The sequence below is a fragment of the Pteropus vampyrus genome, unplaced genomic scaffold (assembly GCF_000151845.1).
Source record: "Pteropus vampyrus isolate Shadow unplaced genomic scaffold, Pvam_2.0 Scaffold173, whole genome shotgun sequence".
NCBI lineage: Eukaryota > Metazoa > Chordata > Mammalia > Chiroptera > Pteropodidae > Pteropus > Pteropus vampyrus.
Window position 1 is genome coordinate 2,152,738 of NW_011888954.1, and position 7,737 is coordinate 2,160,474.

General features: G+C 39.5%; 1 protein-coding gene across 1 annotated transcript in view; it reads left to right on the plus strand.

The window, feature by feature from the left end:
• Positions 1-7,300: 7,300 nt before the first annotated feature.
• Positions 7,301-7,737, plus strand: part of YPEL5 (yippee like 5) — a 14,648-nt gene continuing 14,211 nt past the window's right edge. The window contains exon 1 of the mRNA XM_011370744.2: positions 7,301-7,475. The gene's annotated coding sequence lies outside the window, so the exon portion shown is untranslated. The remainder of the gene's footprint in view (positions 7,476-7,737) is intronic.

Sequence of the window (7,737 nt, forward strand, 5' to 3'; positions counted from 1 at the left end):
GGCACTGGAGAAAGAAAAGGCTATTTACAATTTGATAAACAAGAATTGATGTATCTATCTACCATGTGGTTATTATCTTTGTATCTTTGAAATTCCCTCCCTCTCACCCTCCTCCCTCTCCCTCTCTCTTTTTTTTCTCAGAAGTGATCAGTTTGCTCATTCTTCAAGTGATCAGTTTGCTCATTCTCCATTTTGGAGGCAGAGAACACAGGGGCAGAGGTAAAAAAAAATGTGCTAGGCATGAGCCACCTCCCGGATTACCAATATAATTACATTTGTCAAAACAAAGGGCTTGCCATGAACTCCATATGATAAAATTTTTTCAGATCAAAGTTTATTTAGCTGGCACCAGTGAAAACTCAGAATTACAATAAGAATGTAAAGGTACTGTGATAGTTAACTTTACATGTCGACTTAACTGGATCATAGAATGCCCAAATATCTGGTTAAACATTATTTCTGGGTGTTTCTGTGAGAGTGTTTCTGGAAAAGATTAGACTTTGAATTGGTAGACTGAGTAAAGCAAATTGCCCTTCCCAATGTGGGTGGGCATCATCCAATTCACAGCGGGCCTGAATAGAAAACAAAAAGAGTGTGAAAGGTTGGAATCAACCTCTCTCTGCTTCACTCTTTGAGCTGGGACATTGATCTTTTCCTGTCCTCAGCACTCCTGGCTCTCAGACCTTCAGACCTGGACTGGAATCTCTACTGTCATCTCTCTGGCTCTCCTCCCTTTGAACCTGCCTCTCTGGGTATCCAGCCTGAAGACAGCAAATTTGGGATTTCTCATCCTCCATAATCACATGAGCCAGTACCTTATAATAAATCTCTTTTTAGAAATTGATGCGTGTGTGTTTCCTATTGGTTCTGTTTCTCTGGAGAATCCTGACTAATAGAGATATCTTGATAGAACTTCTAAACCCATTAATCCTGTTACCTATATATATTTAACAGACTCATTTAATTAACATTCAATAAACAATTACATATAGTATTCCCTTCCCAATAGTGAGGCTCCCGTTCCTGAAAATCTCGGTTTCAAAAAACTTGGAATTGAAGATCTTAAGTCATTAAAGTTCTTGAGATTAAAAACAAACTTATCTGTAATTAAACTTTAAAAGGAATGTATTAATCTAGCCAAATTCCTTAGATTGGCACTTATGGTCGGTCTATCTACTACCTATTCTCAGCCTGGGTTTTCAACATTGTCTTTGGCTAATGCCCATTATAGACTCTATTCTGTTAAAGAGTCCCTCAGTTTTCCTGTCTTCTCCAAGCACTGATACTTCCTGTCTCTAAGCATTTGCTTAAGGGCAAATTAATCACCAAGGAAGTTAGAATACATTCTGGCAATGCCTTCAGCAATAAAAATATATGGCTCTGTCTGCCTTCAACAAGACCACCCTTCCTTAGGGGAATGCCATTGTTATGGACTAAATGCCTGTATCACCCCCACCAAAATTAATATATTGAAGCCCCAATCCTCAGTGTAATAGTATTTGGATGTGGGCCTTTAGGAAGTAATTAGATCATGAGGGTGGAGCCTTTATGAATGGGATTAGTGCCCTTAAAAAGAAGCCAGAAGCTAGCTCATTCTTTTCACCATGTGAGGATATGACAAATTGTTGGCAGTCTGCAATCTCGGAGAGAGCTGTCACCAGAACCTGACCCTGCTGGCACTCAGATCTTGGACTTCCAGCCTCCAGAACTCTGAGAAACAAATTCTTGTTGTTTATAAACCAGCTAGTCTATGGGACTTTGATACTAAGTATCAAAGGGACTTAGTCAGTATGGGACTTAGTCCATACTAAGACAGCCATTTCCCCAATTCCAACCTTATAGTACTGTGGAGGTCTAGGGGCTGCCAATCGTTAAGACTCCACACACCGGGCCATGATGACTGGTCCCTGATCCACCCAGGATAATCAGAATCCTTCTCTGGGACTATCCTAACTGGAGATCACAGAGAAAAGACTTTCCTTTCTGGTCAAGAAGCCATAATGATGTAAGCAAGAAGCTGCTTGAGACCATGGCAGGGAAGTGCAAGGAGTCAACTTGCAAAAAGAAACAAGTAGAAACAGAATTAGCCAATTTGGGCTGCATCTAAACTACCTAAGGCCAGATTACACTGCTCTTCTTGCTCTTTGGTGATTTGAGCCGATAATTTCCTCCTTATGCTTTTACTACTTTAAGCTGAATTTCTGTTACTCACAACCTACTCACTCGTGTTGACTGATACTAGTAATTTTGCAAAAGATGCAAATTCTTCACCTTATCATTTTTTGAATCAGTCCTCAATAAAAGTTGAGGGCAATCTAAACTTTAAAATGCTTTTGGCACTGAAATTTATCTTTATCAGTTTTCTTGTTGCTAAAGTTATATATATGCATTGTAAAATGTTTATGAAAACTAGGAAAGTGTAGAAAATGAATATTTTAGATCTTTGTAGATATATGAACACATATGATGTTCTTATTATTTTATAAAAAATAGATCAGACTATCATAGAATCCTACAGCTTGTATTTTCCACTTAATGTATTTTAGATATCATGATATATTAGTTCATATAGAACTGCTTGGTGCTTAGTGGTGTTTTAAATGTTTACTTTATGTTCAAAGTGTGTCCTCCTAAATGACTATCATTAGTAATAGTGGAAACGATGAGTGCGTTATCTCATTGATGGAATTCTAGCTTAGAGCCCAGAGACCTTTATTATTGATTTTTTGTGTGCAGATAGGTTTTGAAAGAAATCAAATGGCTCATTTTTCACCTCCGTGATATAAATTATGTCAGCGTATTGGCAGTATTTCAAGTACTCTCTCCATTCAAGGTTGAACCACACAAGAGAGCTATCAGGCATTTGCCTGACAATCTGTGAGGTGACCTTAACATTCTGTAATGTGGACAGTAAAGGAGAATCAGCAAAACCTAATCACTTTAAACTCAGCTTCATAATCAAGAGTCATGGAAATAATAACAAGAACCAACTAAAAAGTAACTTTTATTGAGCACTTAATAGGTGTCAGGGACACTGGCTAAGCACTTGATATCAGTTATGTTATTTAACACTCACAATAACCCTAAGATTATTACTATTTTTAGTAGTTAAATTGAAGCTCTCACCCAAGGTCAGATGGCAGTGCTGGAGTTTGACCTCAGACTAAATAACTCTAAAGCCTACGTTCCTCACCACCATTTATTCTGCTCTCCAACTTGCCCTACTTGACCTGGGACACTATCTATCCTCACCCAGGGACTCAGACTTTGAGATGTAAGATGTTATTGTGGGGAAAGTTTGTGGAAATTTTATTAAATCTTTTGTTGTTGGTTTTAAAATAAATTTAGGGGAGAATATTACAAGATCCTCTTGGTTGGTGCCACCTGGTACAAGTAAGGGTTAGGGGTTTGTGGCCTGAGGGTCTGTTCCCTGATCGCTTTAACATTTACTGAATCAGACTTGTAGAAATAATATACATCAGAAAAAATACAGTAATGTGTGGTAACAAAATTAAAACTAATTTAAACAGCACCAAGTGATGAATAAGAAAATGCAATATAAAATATGACTTTAGGAAAATCAGGTGATGTATTAATTTCCTGTTGCTGCTGTAACAAATTACCACCAACTTAGTGGCTTAAAGCAACATCAATTTATTGCCTTACAGTTCTGGAGGTTAAAAGTCCAAAATGGGTCCTACAAGGCTGAAATCGAGGTATTGGCGGGGTTGTGTTCCTTTTGGAGGCTCTAGGGGAGGACCTGTTTCTTTGCTTTTTGTAGCTTCTGGACACTGCCTGCATTCCTGGCTTGTGGCCCTGCATCACTCTGATCTCTGCTTCCATCGTCACATTTCCTTCTTTGACTTTGACTCTCCTATCTCCCTTTTTAATTTTTTTGTTAGAAAACCTAGTTTATTTTTAATTGTGGTAAACTACATAAAACATTTACCATCCGAACCATTTCCAAGTACAGTTCAATATTAAATATATTTATTGCTCTGCAAAGCAATTTCCAGAACTTTTTCATCTTGCAAAACTGTATGTAGATATGCTATGTTTCTGACTCTATGAACTCAAAGAATGTCAGTCAGTACATGTTGAGTGATGAAGGAGCTTTTATGCCAAAAATGCAAAGCTGGTTTAATGTTGGAGATGGGTTACTGTGATACATCATATAAAGAAATACAATAAGGGAGGAAACAGGATTGTCTCTATGGACACTAAGAAGGTATTTCGTAAAATGGCATACCCATACTTAACTAGCAATAAAGTCTAGGAATTTTTTGACAAATATTCACACATGTACTCGAAGATATATGTACAAATATACTTTAAACAGAAATAAAAAGAAAAATGGCTGGAAAGAAGTAGGCAAACTTATGATCATTTTAAGAGAATAATTTTTTATCAAGTAAATTCAGAAAAATAAGCTACAAAATTATTATCTTTCATACAATATAACAACCAGATAGAGTTATAATATATAACAGAAGTTCCCATTCACTGTAATCTCCTATGTTAGTTTGAGTGGCTTAAACAACAAATTTATTTCTCACAGGTCTGGAGACTGGAATTCCAAGATTAAAATGTCAGCAGTTTAGGCTTCTACGGAAGCCTCACTGCTTGGCTTGCAGGCATCTTCTCTCTGAGTTCTTACATGGTCTTTTCTATGTGCGCATACAGCCCTGGTATTCCTGTGTGTAAGGACACCCGTTAGATTATTTTAGGGCCCACGCTAACGACTTAATTTTAATTTAATCATCTCTTAAAGGACCCATTTCAAAATATAGTCATATTCTGAGGTACTGCGTTAGGACTTCAAAATATGAACTTTGGTGGGGAGGCACAATTCAGCCCATAATATCTCCATAAAATACATGTCGCCTAAATATAATCCTAAGAAGATCTATGAACAACCTAAAAGAAGGCAGCTATACCATAAATTTTTTACTGAAAGACATAAAAAGACACGTGAATAAAGGAGAAATATACCATGTCCTTGGTGGGAAACTGCATTATAAAGTGCCAATTTATTCCTAATTAAATTAGTAGGCATAACACAACTGTAACCAAAAGCCCTACAATATATTTTTCAAACTTCTTACCATTTCTGTTTACTTCTCTTCCATATTTGTTACATCATCTTCAACTGTATATTCTTTATTTCTAATGGCCATGCTGCCATCAGCTCCGACTCATCATCTTTCACCCTAATCTTCCCAACCACCCTATATGTAGAAATGGGAAATCATCACCTTACCAGTTATCTAGAATAAAATCTGTGATTTATCTTTGAAAATTCTGTCTACCTATGAACAGTAAGTCCTGTGAAGTCATTCTTGTCAAAGGTAAGTCTGCCCCTTCGGTTCCATTCCTATCTGCCATCCTTACCTCATATTTGGATTCTAAGTCTGCATATCACCATCATCTAGATCAGCCTCTCTAAAATATAATTTTCCTTATTCTCTTCCAAGTTTACAAATATTGTATTCAATAACTCTACGGTGTGACCTTGGACAAGTTAATCGCTGTGCCTCTGTTTACTTAATGTAAAATGGGGATAACAGTACTTACCTCATAGAGTTGTTATAAAATTAAGTGAGTTAATAATTTTAAAGCACTTAGAATAGTACTTCATATGGATTTCTTAAATAAATAAATATTTCTCCATTGTTTTACCTGGTACTTAAAATTCTCACTTTGATAAAAAACTCATTCCTGTGGCTTTAGGCACTGTATGCCCTTTTCAAATGATTATATACAGAAATACTGGACAAATATTTTATCGGTGAACACAGGTGTTCGTTACAGCAACATTTTTAACAGCAAAAGACCAAAGGCATCTACGTGTCTATCAGTAGAAAAAATAAGGTTTAATAAAAGATGGTGAAGTCATACAACAGAAAACTATGGAGACAAAGGTAAGTTTGTAGATAAAATATAAATTTGATGTGGAAGGATTGGCTGTACCATATTAAGTGAAAAAAGCAAGTTGGAGAATGAGATTAAAAAAAGCTTTCATGCACATTCATTTTGGGAAGAATAGAAAGGTAAACAAAGGAGACTATAAGCAGAGAACAGAGATCTCTGTTATGAAATGAGGCTAAATGACCTTCCTACAATGAGCATGTGTTACTTTTATAATTAAATAAAAACAAAATGAGGAGAAAAAACTGAAAAATGTTTAAAACTTCCTTATCTCTGGAAAGCTCACTTATCAAAAGATAGTCATTTTGCCTTTGATGTTCAGATTTTTATCTGACTCAAGTGAAATTGGGTTTGATGAGGAGTCAAATTTTAGGATTTGCTTCAAAACCTCTATCCCACTACTGGTGGCTTTAAACACCTTGTATATTAATTTCAAATATTAATCTTTGCTTTTTACTTGAGAAATAGGCATCATCAAATACTTATGCTTTATCCTGAAAGTCAGCAAAGGCCAATAATGCAATTACCTGGGAAATTCTAATGGAATGGAGACGCAAAACCTTCCATCTTCAGCATTGATGAGGGTTAAGGGAACTGCTACCCTTTTCAACAAATTTCAGACTAAGGAAGAAAATCTTCATATGGAAGACTGAATTTTCTCATCTTTTTGACAATCACTTCCACTAGCAAGAGAAAATTCAGGGAGTTGTAAATAGAATCGAGCACACTTGAATAAGTCTTTTTTCCATAGATCTTCAAGAGTTCCTGTATGCTCAAATTCAAAGGATTTGGGGTTTGTAAATAAAAAGAGGGCCCTCTATAAGGACTGGCAAGAGTACGCAATCTCAAAGAAATTAATTACATAGTGCATGTTAACTAAATAGGCACCTGCTTTGCCTAGAAAACAGCCTGTTGTTTTCATTTGTTATCACGGGGCCTCAGGAAGCTAGGCCTTAGCCACAGCCTGGTGACGCTGATGACGCGCGATGTCTCACAGCTGCCGCAATTAGAAAGGGGGAGCTGACTCCTTTAAGAAGCTGACTCACGTGGACGCTGTGTTGTGTGCTCTCAGCTGGGAAAGGGGTGGATCTTAACTATCTGCACATTGGCCACCTCTGGAGAGGGGGTAGAGTTATCTTCTTTGATTGGCTGTACGAATCCGGGTGTTGGGTCAGGGGCGGGACGAGCTGCTGGGAGCTAGCCCTGGGTCCGCAGCTTCTGGGAGGGGTTGGTCGCAACACGAACCCCAGCTGAAGTCGGGGACGGGGGTGGAGCGGTGAACCAGAGAAGGGGCGGGGCCCGGAGGAAGGGGCAGTGTGCCGGGGAGGGGGCGGGGCCTAGAAATGAAGAGTGTTCTGGGCCAACCGGGAGAGCCGACAGTTCGAGGGGCGGAGCTGTGCTGGATGATTGACGCTGAGGCCCAACCAGGGAGAGGCGGGGCCAAGGTCGGGGCCTGACTAAACCTAGAGACTCCGGTGGCCGAGGGGCTTCATCCCAGCTGAGGAGCAAAGAGCCGCAGGCGGCCGCGGATCTTACAGCCGCTTGGGGTAAGACGGGTGGAAGCTGGGTTCGGAACTCGCTGTGGGGTAGGGAGCCCTCCAGGTCAGCGGCTTCGAAGACTCGGGAATTGGTCCGGGGCGGGGGCCCAGGCAGGAAGTGCCTCTTCCTTGTCGCGCTCCCCCCGGGGTCCCAGCGCGGGCGACCCCGGCTCCCTTGGGCGGGCCCCGGCGACGGGGACTACGGGATGACGAGCTGGGGTGTTTTCTCTTTGTGAGGCCCAGGCTCGGCGGCCGCTGTCGGCCCGTCCCC